Source organism: Triturus cristatus, chromosome 6 (assembly GCF_964204655.1).
Source record: "Triturus cristatus chromosome 6, aTriCri1.1, whole genome shotgun sequence".
Lineage (NCBI taxonomy): Eukaryota > Metazoa > Chordata > Amphibia > Caudata > Salamandridae > Triturus > Triturus cristatus.
The window spans coordinates 458,417,383-458,429,776 of record NC_140589.1 but is presented as its reverse complement, the minus strand read 5'-3'; positions in this window follow the sequence as shown (position 1 = coordinate 458,429,776).

Below are 12,394 nucleotides of genomic sequence, written 5' to 3'. Positions count from 1 at the left end.
TTAAAGAGCAGTTTACCTGATCTGCTGTACTGGACATTCCAAGATTTGGTGTGCCGCACTCATGCTCTCAGTGGCCTGCTGGTCATTTGGTTACAACCACCATTCCTTGTCAGGTTTTGCCACACATTGAGTGGCAGAGCATTTTGCAGTGTTTAACTCATCAGATTCTCAACAGTAAGAATCTTTGTGTAATAAAACAGAGCTAATCAAGCACTTCAAAGAGAAACATTATTTTAACACTATTTTGGTATAATCAGGGCTTTACGTGGCACATAAAAGCGGGTGTTTCTAAAAGAGGCATGAGCAGGAATCTTTTAAAAGGGGCGTGGTTTATGCAATTAAAGGAATGGTCTAAATCACAAATCCTGTGTCTCAAATTTACTCCACAAATAATAACTGAAATTAGCAGGAAACAAGGTATTTTTTATCAGAAGCAGAAAAACATTACACAAGATGCACTCAAAATTCTGAGGAACAGTGCCAGTCATTTATATTTATTGTAAGCCGCAAAAAAACAATAGAAATCTGTGTCAGAAATTCTTAAATTCCAACATGACATTAATTTTGTCTTTTTTGCTGAGGGTTCTCACAACATCATTCTGCACCTGACTGTCTGTCTCCCTTTGCTAGGCAACCTTTTGCCTATGGCTTTGCTTCAGTAGTTTTAAGTGGAGCACCCCTATGACCTACGAGTTTCACCCATAACTGCACCTTTAGGATGCTGCTAATAACCCACATGAAATCTTAACTCAAAGTGCTGTCATCAGCATTATGTAAACATTAGCCCTAGGCTGCCTGCCACATCAGATCACACAACAATACAAAATCCTTCATCAACACCAAAGCACTATTACGTAAATATTCTATTATCGATGATATACTGCACACCAACAAGCTGTCTGAGTGGTAGGGGAAAGTGCCGTGTTTCCAGCCCACCTGCCTCCCGCAGCTGCAAAGGAACAAATAAAACAAACCGGTTGCTGACAGGCCCCATTGCGGCAGGACTTGCATTCGCTGGGAGGGAGGCGAAGGAGGCGTGCTCACTTTTGAATTGCTGCCTACTGAACTGTAGATCACTTAGGAAGCACTGAATGGAGATTCATGACCAGCTTTTAGATGGTCAGGTAGACGTGATGTTTCTCTCTGAGACTTGGCTGGATTAGGATTCTGCGCCAGAGATCCTAGAGGCACTACCCAGCAGTTACGCAATCACCAGGATTGATAGGAGCTTCGGCAGAGGGGATGGGGTGGAGATTATATTTGAACACACCATCCAATGCTCCCTAGAGCCGGTCCCTATTGTAGATAGCGAGGCTGGTCTCTTTACTATCAGGGTGGCCATGAATTACATCTTGAAAGGGCTCCTGGTTTACAGACCTCCTGGACCCCCCACCCGCTTCTCCCCTAGCCTGATAGAATGTCTCACTCAACTAGCACTGCGATATGAATAACTTTTAATGCTTGGTGACTTTAATATGCATTTTGATGATGCAAAGAATGTGGGGGTGGGGGAGTTATGTCAGGAAATCTGTAATAGTGTCAAATCGAGCTCTCCAAGAGACCCTGCTTCCCCTAAAGTGCTGGGAGGGAGCATCGCAACTTTTGAGACATGTATTAGACACCTCTTGGAGTTATCTTTCAGGACAGGAATAGTGCCAGCTAGATGGAAGGAAGCAGTGGTCCTTCCGCTACCCATGAAATCGCACATTAGCCCAGATCAACTGGAGAATCTGCGTCCAGTCTCCTTCCTCCCTTACTTCGCAAAGGTTGCGTAGAAAGTGGTGGGAAACACGCAACTTACTGGGCATATTGGGAAATACAATCTCCTGCATCCCACTCAGTTGGGTTTTCGGGCCCTCCACTCGACGGAATCAGCCCTGCTACTCGCCACTGAAACCATTAGGAAATATGTGGACGAGGGACAGACGCCAGCCTAAATCCTGCTGGATTTAAGTGCCGCCTTTGACACTGTTGCCTATCATACCTTGTTGCAGTGTCTGAGGAAAGGAGGGGTGTCTGGCAGTGCATTGAGCTGGATGAAATCGTTCTTGTCTGAGCACAGTTTTCAGGTGAGGCAGGGTTCTCATTATTCCAAAGTCATCAAACTGAAACAAGGGGTGCCTCAGGGATCGACCCTGAGCTCGACCCTGTTCAATCTCTATGTCACGCCGTTAGCGGAGATTGCACACGGGTTTGGGATCAGGGTTGTGTCCTATGCCGATGCCACTCAACTGGTGGCTTCCCTGACACAAGCACAGGATAGGGCAGCCTCCAACTTCGTGGCATGCATGCAAGATCTTGCATCATGGATGGCTAATAACTGCCTGAAGTTGAATGGCAATAAGACCGAGGTGCTTGTGGTGGGGAAGGCCCCGTCAGTGTGGTCATCGGCATGGTGGCCCCAGAGTCTGCGCTCAGGCTAAGAACCTGGGGGTTTGGTTGGATACTAAGCTCTCCTTTGAGTACCATACCAGGCGGGTAGCAGGGGCCTGTTTTGGAGTCTTGAGGGGCCTTCAGAAAACTCTGGACATGCTGCCTACTGCAGCCAGGAAGACCATGGTGCATGCCCTGGTGACATCACGCCTTGATTATAGTATTATACTGTATCTGGGTGCCACGGCTAAATGCATGCATAGACTCCAAGTCATACAGAATGCAGGAGCTCGGCTGGTTCTTATGCTTCCGAGGAGGGCCTCCTCGAAGATGTCGTTGGTTTCCCTCCACTGGCTGCCGTTTAGGGAGAGAGACCTGTTCAAAGCACTGTGCGTTTGCCACCGTATCATTCAGAGGACGGGCCCATCCTACCTGTTTGATTTACCAACACGCCAACTAATATCATGGGGGACGGGCCAGATTTGTGTCCCTGCTATTAAGAGAGCTAGGATGGGCGGCCGCTCCTTCCGCTTTTTGGCGGCACAGCAATGGAAAAAGCTCCCCATGAGCCTCTGGTTGGAGGGCTCGGAGGGTACCTTCCGGAAAAATCTGAAAACGTATCTTTTCCCCCCTGGATAGACATGCCTGGGTAGGGTAGGGTGTAGTTCCGAGGCAGTTTATTTCGCACCGCAGCGCGGGGACACACTGGCAGAGTGTAACCAGGCACTTTACAAATGTGCTTATTATGATTATTATTATTATTATTATTATTATTATTATTATTAATGGCCCCCCTTGATGACATATTCACTCAGGGGAAGATTTTGGTTGTTCAACCTGCTGCCCTCTGCGTTTTTTGGCTCAGGTGATTAAAGAGATGAATATAGGGGCTAAAAGAGACCAGTTTCAACCACTTTGTCTAATTATTAATTACTGCCAGTGCTCCGACCCGGCCCACTTGAAGTGTTGGATATGATTGCTGTGCACTTTTTAAATGTTTGATAAATTGCGCTTCAGGCGTTCGGTCAACTTTCTTCATTTCATTCCGCGGCAGATGTGATTTAATTGTTGGAGTGTTGACGGATGGAATCTGAAAACAGCTCACAAGAATGTTTGGTTCCTAATACTGAAGGTGAGATGAATAATTCGGTGGGAACGATTTGGGGGAGGAGTGAATGGCATGAATTGCATTGATCTGCAACTTCTTTTCATTGTGCGATTTCCATTTTCTCGGAAAGCTGTATTGCAAACAATAGTAATAAAGGGATAATGTTTCTTTATGTAATTCATATGCAGTACCTGAGCATTCTGAGATAGGGTGTGCTGGTCCCCTGCTCAATTTAGCCTGTTGGAGGACGTCGCTACGATCATCCGCTCCCCTCCTGCACAACACCATCACTACCGCTGTACATGAGGCAAAATGGCTCGTCATTGCGTCACCTTTGAAGAAATGTGTATCTTAATGGCGTGAAAGGCAGCATGATTAAACAAGGTTACTTTTGTACATTAAAAAAGAATGATGTTTCTAAAGATGATCACCTTGCACGGGTCACACACTCCATATTTGCGATTATCAAGAAAACGAGTGTGCACGGTAGACAAATGGACTTTTCACAACTTGGTCCAGGCCTATGAGACACAAGGAGCATTCAAAACAAGTGCCCTCCGCTGATCTCCATGCTTCGGCTGCAGGTTACAACTTGGAATACTGTTCAGGGTAACCCTGCCTTCCATCCTCCCAAGGTAGACGAACGGAGCACGCGTAGCATTTAGAAGCAGCCAACTGCAGCATTAAGCAATCAACGTGATCCTATTAAAAAAAGCACTAGTAATTAGCACGGATGTATGTGCGACCTCGTCTAACTCACATTCAGCATTGAAGATGGTTTCAAAGAAGGGCGCTTGGTCTCGCCCTCTCCTGGTTCCGAGCGGCTGACTTCTGCTGGCAAGTCCTGCGGTTCTTGGATGTCCCCACAAGTGGCCGGAATGGGGGGCGGGTGGGGGGAGGGGGTTTTAATTTAAAAACAAATTAAAAACGTACCTTCCTGGGTCCCGTGACACTGAGGTTCCTGGCTGGGTCCCGTTTTCCTGCTGAACAGGAAGCAGGCAGCATCCCTCCCCTCCCTTAAGCCAATCAGAACGCTGCAATGGCAGCTTTGTGATTGGCGAGGAGGGCACCCAGCCAGGCGCTTATAGGGAGGCCATTTTCTCTATGTAGGCTGCCTGCAGCCTACATAGAGAAAATTCAGAGTGCGCATCACTGGTTTGGTCGGCCCCATAGGGCCGACCAAACGGTCAGGGCCCACTACATTGGGCAAGTCACTACTCAATGAAACCCCCCAACCATGCATTCCCTCCTGCCCACCCCCAACCAGGCATACCTTGCCTTCTGCTTTCTCGCAGCGTGAGAAGCAGAAACATAAAATGGTATTTAAAATACCATTTTAGGTTTCTGCTTCTCTCACTCCGTGAAAGCAGTAGGGCGATGCCCCTTCCGCCCTAATGGGGGAGCCGCCGCTGTTAATTTAAAAAAAGGTTCTGTCAATTCACATTCCATGTGCTAGTGTGCAGCCCTTGGATGCGTCCGTGCAGTGCCCTGGGCTACCCGAAAAGCCACCTCTCGGAGGGCAGCGCAGGGTCCATCTCTCCTGAGTGAGATATCCTGATGCAGACAGAAAGGCTTGTTCCGAGCCTGGCTCCCATTTATTCTGACGATGTGCTTTCCAAAAAAGGAGCAGTGTCAGAGCATCCCTGTCACACGTTCTCAGACTGATCTCCTCAATTAGCATCCCATGCATGATCCGGGGCGACTTCCGCCCATTCCCAGAAATTAGGCTACAAGTTGTCATACAGCAGGCATTATTTTCAAAGCAAATGTCAGGCAGGCTCATCATATTTTCCCCCTTGTGGCCATTATTTACTACCAGAGTAAATAATTCAGCGGGCTCCAGCGAGGAGACAGCAGAGCTCGGCAGGAGAGAAGCAGCCAGGCGCAGGTTGGGGACAGTGGCTGCAGCAAATGGGGGATATGACTGTTTTATGGATGCAAGGGGGCTCTTTTCACAACCAGCGCACGGATCTGTTTCTTTTTTTTGCTGCCAGTTTGCGATTATCGCGATTATCGCAATTTTGCAGGAATTGTTTTAATTCAAAAAAATGCTTTTGTGCTACCCTAAGAACAAGGCTAGAGAGTTAGGGAATTCAAATCCTGCCCTCTTTTAATTGTTTTACAGTTTTTGGGGGACTCAGCTGAAGGGAGTCCTAAGATAGCTGCCAACACTCCCTAGTTGAAGTGTTGGCAGCCAATCACAGCTCTGCATTTCCCAGCAGGAGCTCATCTTTTTTCCAAAGCCATCGTAGCCACAGATATCACAAACCTTTTTTTTATTTTTCAACAACTACTGAACAGATTTACACCAAATAACTGAAAGCATGATCTGCGTAACCACATCTACCTTTCTGCAGAATTTGGTGTATTTCCGTCCAGTGGTTCGGGCTGCAGGTTTGAATAAAGGTCCTTTGGGATGTAACACGCAAACTCATCTTTTTTTGCACCTCCATTTTTTTGGACCCTGCCTGATGGATCACCCCAAAACTTTCCATGTGCAACAAGAATCAATCGGGGCACTTTTTGTGGACATTTTGTGAAGATTCTTCAAACGATGCCAAAGTTAGAGGCAAGTCAAAATAAGCTTTTCATGTGGAAACATGGAGTATAACTATTTACTGGCAAATGTGGTCCTGAATATTTGTTCGGAAGGATTTCTTGGGTGCTTGACTATATTGGTCAATGTAAAAATGTTTTGTGCAATTGAAGCATATGAATAGTTACATCAACGGGCCTAGACCAACACAGTTAATGTCATATATACTTTAGGGGTGCTCAGATATTCGTTTGTTTGCTATTGCGTGGGCTGAGAACCTTTTTTCTCTGGTCTAGATATACATATTGTGTTATAGTGCTTAGTGCACTGTTGTTGGTTTATTTATCTTTTAATGCTCTAAAGATAAAGATGTCTGACTGTTGTCTCCTTGCATTAAATCAACTTTGTACAGTGCCTGCGGGATTTGACAGTTACAAGGAGCTGTAAATATGCCCTGCTGTGAGGGATTGGAGGAGGCAAGGGAAAGAACTATTTGTGCCTGTATTGCAAATAATCCTTGGCCCGTTCTTGTATCAACTCAGTAAAACTCACTAGAAGGAACATTCATAAGAAGAGACATAAAGCCCAGTGAGCAATAGAATTGGAACTATTTCAATTATATGCTACTGAAGGAAAACCATGTTTCAATGCGGTCCCAGCATTTGTATAGTGATTATTTTTGATTTTTTTACTTAAACATCATCTCATTGTGATCATATAGGCCTCATTTAAGTTCTGATTACTTAGGTCTTATTCATTCAAAAGTGGATACATCCAAGTCATACTATCCCTTGGTTTGGGTAAACATGGTAAAATGAAAAAAGCTCTAATTTTCTGCGTGTTCTTAAGGATTTCTAATGTATATAATTATTAAAATTCAAACTTTTGAATAAGTTAGATGAAAATCATAGATCTAGTTTGTTTATTGCACCTAAAGGCCCGTTTTTAGTTCTCGCCATAGACAGTGCATGTGCTGTCCCTTGTGAGACATTTTGTTTACTAAAAAGGATTTGGAACTAGCCCTGAGCGGTAAACTCCGCTCTGTTAGTGGAGTTCGGGCGTTTTGTATACTCTGAGCGTGGGTTTGGGCAAAAAACTCTGCCTACACCATGTGGCTGAGTTTACCAACGCTCATGGCTCACCCCTAATTGGCTTCACAGTTAACTATTTCACTGAAGTCACGCTAACATTGAGTGACATCACTGGAATCACCATCATAGTGGACTATGTCACTTAAATTGCCTTTAGAATGTGCTGCATTAGGGAATCACCTTCCCAGCGAGCCATGTCACTGTTTCTAGTGAGACACAGAGCCTAAATCACCATCACAGCAGGCTACGTTATTATAATCGCTTTCACAGTGAACCATTCATTGGCTTCATTGTCACTCCTATTTGCTGCCTACTAATTGGCCATTGCGTGTAGGGTTACCTTACTCTTCTTCCATTTCTCACTTTAGTGGAGAATGGACCTTTTTGATTAATGTACTTCCGCTGCTGTGTTTGAGGCACTTTCTTTTCTTTTTTCTTCCCCTGTCATGCTGTCAGTGTTGCTTCTTACCTCTTACTGTCCATGTTCCTTCTTCCCTCCCACTTTTCTGTTGTATACTTTCTTCTTACCTCCCACCCTCCCAATGTCAATGCTGTATCTCACCTCCCACCTCCGATCCTCTTGATGTCCATATTGCTTCTGCATTCCCACCTTCTTGTTGTCTGTGTTGCTTCTTCCCTTCACCCTCCTGTTGCCTGTGTTGCTTATGTCCTCCCACCTTACCCCCTGCTTTCTGTTTTTTGCTCCCATCCCCACAAGGAAAAAAAGTGATATGTTGCTGCGAACGCTAGCTGAGTTATTGCTCTTTTTTTCTACCTTTTAGCCATGCTGCACAGCAGCCACTTGTTGCATAACATGGCTAAAGAAATTGTCAAAGGTAAGAACTCCGAAGGCTCTGGAGAACCCATGAGGCTGATTAAGTGTTCAAGTAGCAGGAACATAATTATAGACAATAGTTCAATTCTGGCTCTGGCAGTTAAGACTCAGAAAGCTGCAGATGAAGTGCAGGATCAACAGTCAAACTCAGAACAACAATTGGACAGTTTTCAACCATACATTAGCAAGCAACACTTAAAAGGCCTTCTCAAACTACATAGAAAGGGGCTAAACCAAGTAGCAGAAGATACTTGAACCACACAAACCCAGGAAAGAGAATGTATACCATATTTGATAGCAATTCTAACCAGAGAAAGAAGGGTAATGTGGCAGACATCAAAAAGGATTCTGCTCCATTGAACAACCACATCTTAAACCTAGACCGGCCAATAGGACCGAAATCTCTCAAGACAAAGAGACGCCATTACTCAAAGAGGGGAATAATAACTCCGGAGATGTAAGCCCATTGCTTGATAATGACATGATTCAGCAGTATACTGAACATGAGTATCAACCAGGAATGAAGGGCTCATCAGCAGGAAACCCTGTGATGGAAAGAACTAGAAAACAATGGAGAACTCCTAGTGATGAAAATAGATCCTGTCACCTAGGAGGAGAAGAAGAGAATCCACCTTATTCTCTTGAATATCTCCAGAAACTTTGAAATCTTTACATTTCCCCCAGGGATCAAAAGATAGATAGCCCCGATCAACCCCTTAAGGTAAATAGGAATACCTGTCTGAAGGGCCATTTGATATCTTAAATTGAACCAACATATTAAGACTATTGCACCACTGTAGCAAAATTATAAAACCCCCTCCAGGCGTCAAGTCGTCCCGCTTCCTTCACTGTTACCACCACTGCGCACTTTTACCTTAGAATCACCACTGACAACTTTCTTTGGTGCCTGAAAAGGTCGCAGTTTATTTATCACGTCAATATTTAATTTCTTACATAAATTTTGTTCTCCATTTCAAACGTTCATGGTCATTGCGTCATTTAATGTCCATGTTGTACATGTTGTCTCTTTTCATCTATTGTCCTTTGAAATTCTTTCTCTTGCATTATGGACCCAGCCTTCTCTATTTCCTGGAAGGGGAGGGGCCCCTTTTTTCTGGGCTTACGTTTCACGGGTCTAGGCTTCAGCTTGCTACCGATTTGGAGGGTGTCCGTCTGGACCTACCCGGGCTGCAAGTGCCGTCCCGCTCGCCCTGTAACCCTTTTGTGGGCCCTCCCTTTTCCCAGGGGTCCCTGCCGTCCAAGGCATCCCAAGGACCTTACTTGGGCATCTACTCTACCTTTCCTGAGGCTGAGTCCTTGCCATCTTCTCCCTAGGTACCCCTGCCGTGAGGCATCCCAAGGGTCCTGCGGGAGCATCACATTTCTTCTTTTTATGGTGGCACGCCGCCCCTTGGCTCCCTCAGTGCCCCTGCCGTGAGGCATCCCAAGGACACTCTGAGAGCCTTCTATCTATCTTCTAGTACATTTCTCTTTCTACTGGCTTCCTTGTGCCTGTTCCGCTACCCCTTTCCCCTTACGGCTGCGACGCCCGTGTTCTAGGTGTGGGTGGGTGGGATTCCTTTCTTTCTTCCTGCGAGGGGGAAAATGTGTCCCCTTCGGGCCGTTGCCCCTTCTTATCCTCCCCCTTGCGTTTCCTCCCTCGCCCCCTCATTGGGGAGAGGGAGCTTGCTTTGTTTAAATGGGGCCAATCCAATCCTGGCCCCCCACCGTGTTAGCCGGCATGTTAGTGTGGGCCGGGGGCGGGCTCCCGCCTCCGGAGGGCGTTTTACCCAGGCCCTCATTGGTCCAGCTTCGCCTTCCCGGCCTGGGTCCAAACCCCCTCCAGGCGTCAAGTTGTCCCGCTTCCTTCACTGTTACCACCACTGCGCACTTTTACCTTAGAATCACCACTGCCAACTTTCTTTGGTGCCTGAAAAGGTCGCAGTTTATTTATCACGTCAATATTTAATTTCTTACATACATTTTGTTCTCCATTTCAAATGTTCATGGTCATTGCGTCATTTAATGTCCATGTTGTACATGCTGTCTCTTTTCATCTATTGTCCTTTGAAATTCTTTCTCTTGCATTATGGACCCAGCCTCCTCTATTTCCTGGGAGGGGACGGGCCCCTTTTTTCTGGGCTTCCGATTCACGGTTCTAGGCTTCAGCTTGCTACCGATTTGGAGGGTGTCCGTCTGGACCTACCCGGGCTGCAAGTGACGTCCCGCTCGCCCTGTAACCCTTTTGTGGGCCCTCCCTTTTCCCATGGGTCCCTGCTGTCCAAGGCATCCCAAGGACCTTACTTGGGCATCTACTCTAACTTTCCTGAGGCTGAGTCCTTGCCATCTTCTCCCTAGGTACCCCTGCCGTGAGGCATCCCAAGGGTCCTGCGGGAGCATCACATTTCTTCTTTTTATGGCGGCATGCCACCCCTTGGCTCCCTCAGTGCCCCTGCCGTGAGGCATCCCAAGGACACTCTGAGAGCCTTCTATCTATCTTCTAGTACATTTCTCTTTCTACTGGCTTCCTTGTGCTTGTTCCGCCACGCTACCTACGGTTTTTCGATCGGAGGGAGCTCCCTTCACTCTCCCTTCGCCTTCTTCCTTGAGAGAAACCCCATGCTCTAGGTCTCCCACGTACTGCGGTAGCCCATGGTTCCTACCCCAGCACCTCCGTTTGCGGCGTTGGTCTAAGGACAGATTAGGGAATTCCTTTAGTTCTAGCCACGCGCCTGCTCCAGTTCGTGCCCTTGCGCCCTGCTGCGGCACTGGTCTGTCTACATTGAATTTGTTTATCCCTGGGGTATGACATTCCTACCACCCGGTGCCCCGCATTCCTTTTTCGTGGTCAGAGCCAATGCTTTTGTGTGTATTTTATCCTTGGATGTATGTATGTCCCGCACACCATTTTAGTTCAAGTTTATCGTAGAGTATTCCATTAAGGGGAGCTATCTTGGAGTGCGCTTCATCCTGGTAGCGCCGAAGTAATGTCCATGAGATTGCTGATATAGGTAATATCAGTCCCGAGATGCTCACCCCGTGTAAAGATGATAAAAATCATCGTAAATCAATTTCATTCAAAAGTTCACCACGTTTTGTTGTAATATCCTCATTTTATTGTTCTTTTGTGCAAATTGTGAAACCGGTGATTTCCAATATTCAAATGCTTGTATTATGCTCAATCGCCTTTGATACAGCATGTTGGAATCCCAGTTTCTTGTAAGAAATACAAAATGTTTAACCCAATGCATTTCGGGCACCTTCTGCCCTTCGTCAGGGGTTTGTATCTGTAAAGTTAAGAATCAAATAAATGCTGTTACAATAGTGTATGAATTTCCACCTAACTAACATTTAAACAACAATGTATCCATGTAGGTAACCGATCTTAACACTCCCAACTATAACGCTTTCCCGCTAAAGAGGTATTCAGCACATTATCACAATTTTGCACCTGATATACTAATCTATCACATCACTCCGAAGGAGTTACCAACCGTGTAAAAACAAAGCATTAATCTTGGTGTTCAACGCCATAAACAGCTTTGAACACCAAGATTAATGCTTTGTTTTTAGACATACATACACATACACATTTACATACACATATGCATACATACATATATATACATTCACTGAAAAAACCATAGGTTTCAGGGGTGTTATAGTTAGCTGGACTTTTCACTCGTACAAAACCATTGAAATTCCCCCGTTATAGTTAGTTCAGCTAACTATAACTCGCGCGCCCGCAATGCACTGCCGATGACGTCACATATTACATCACTCATGACATGGTCAGTGACATCACTCATGACATCACTGATGACATCTCAAATGACATCACTGATGGCATCATCCAGTGAATGTGTGTTTTTCTGAAAATTACATATGTTTTATATATGTATATCTCAAGGTCGATGGAAGAATAAATGGGTATATAAGTGTCTAAATGGATGATTTGTTTTTGAAAAATTGATTGTATAACTGACTGATGTTGGACCCGGCCTCGTGGCGTGGTCCTTAACCCCCTGGATTGTGCCCGTTCCCCGCCCCGGCCGTCACGGGCCACCCGTCTGAACTGCACCAAGGCCCTTCACCCGGAGCTGCACGTGGTCGCATACTCCTCGTGGCTCCGCCATCTTGTTGGCATCCACGTCACACCGTGCACCAGCCGGCGCGACCCCGCTCAACCCGGCCTCGACCCCAGCGAAGCCCCGACATCGAGGCACCACGAACTAGCCAGGGGGTGCCGCAGGAACCATTCATCGCCCCCGGCGGAGGACAGTATCGATGGGACCCCCAACTGTCCTCCCCTCTCGAGGTGTGATCGCCCTGCAACTCCCATGGGCCTGGCGCCTCTCCTGCTGGGCGCCTGGCCACCTCCACCCGGCCACTCCGCCCCCTCGGGCGCATAGGTCCGGACATCAAAGGGCTCCAGACCTATATCTGGGGCG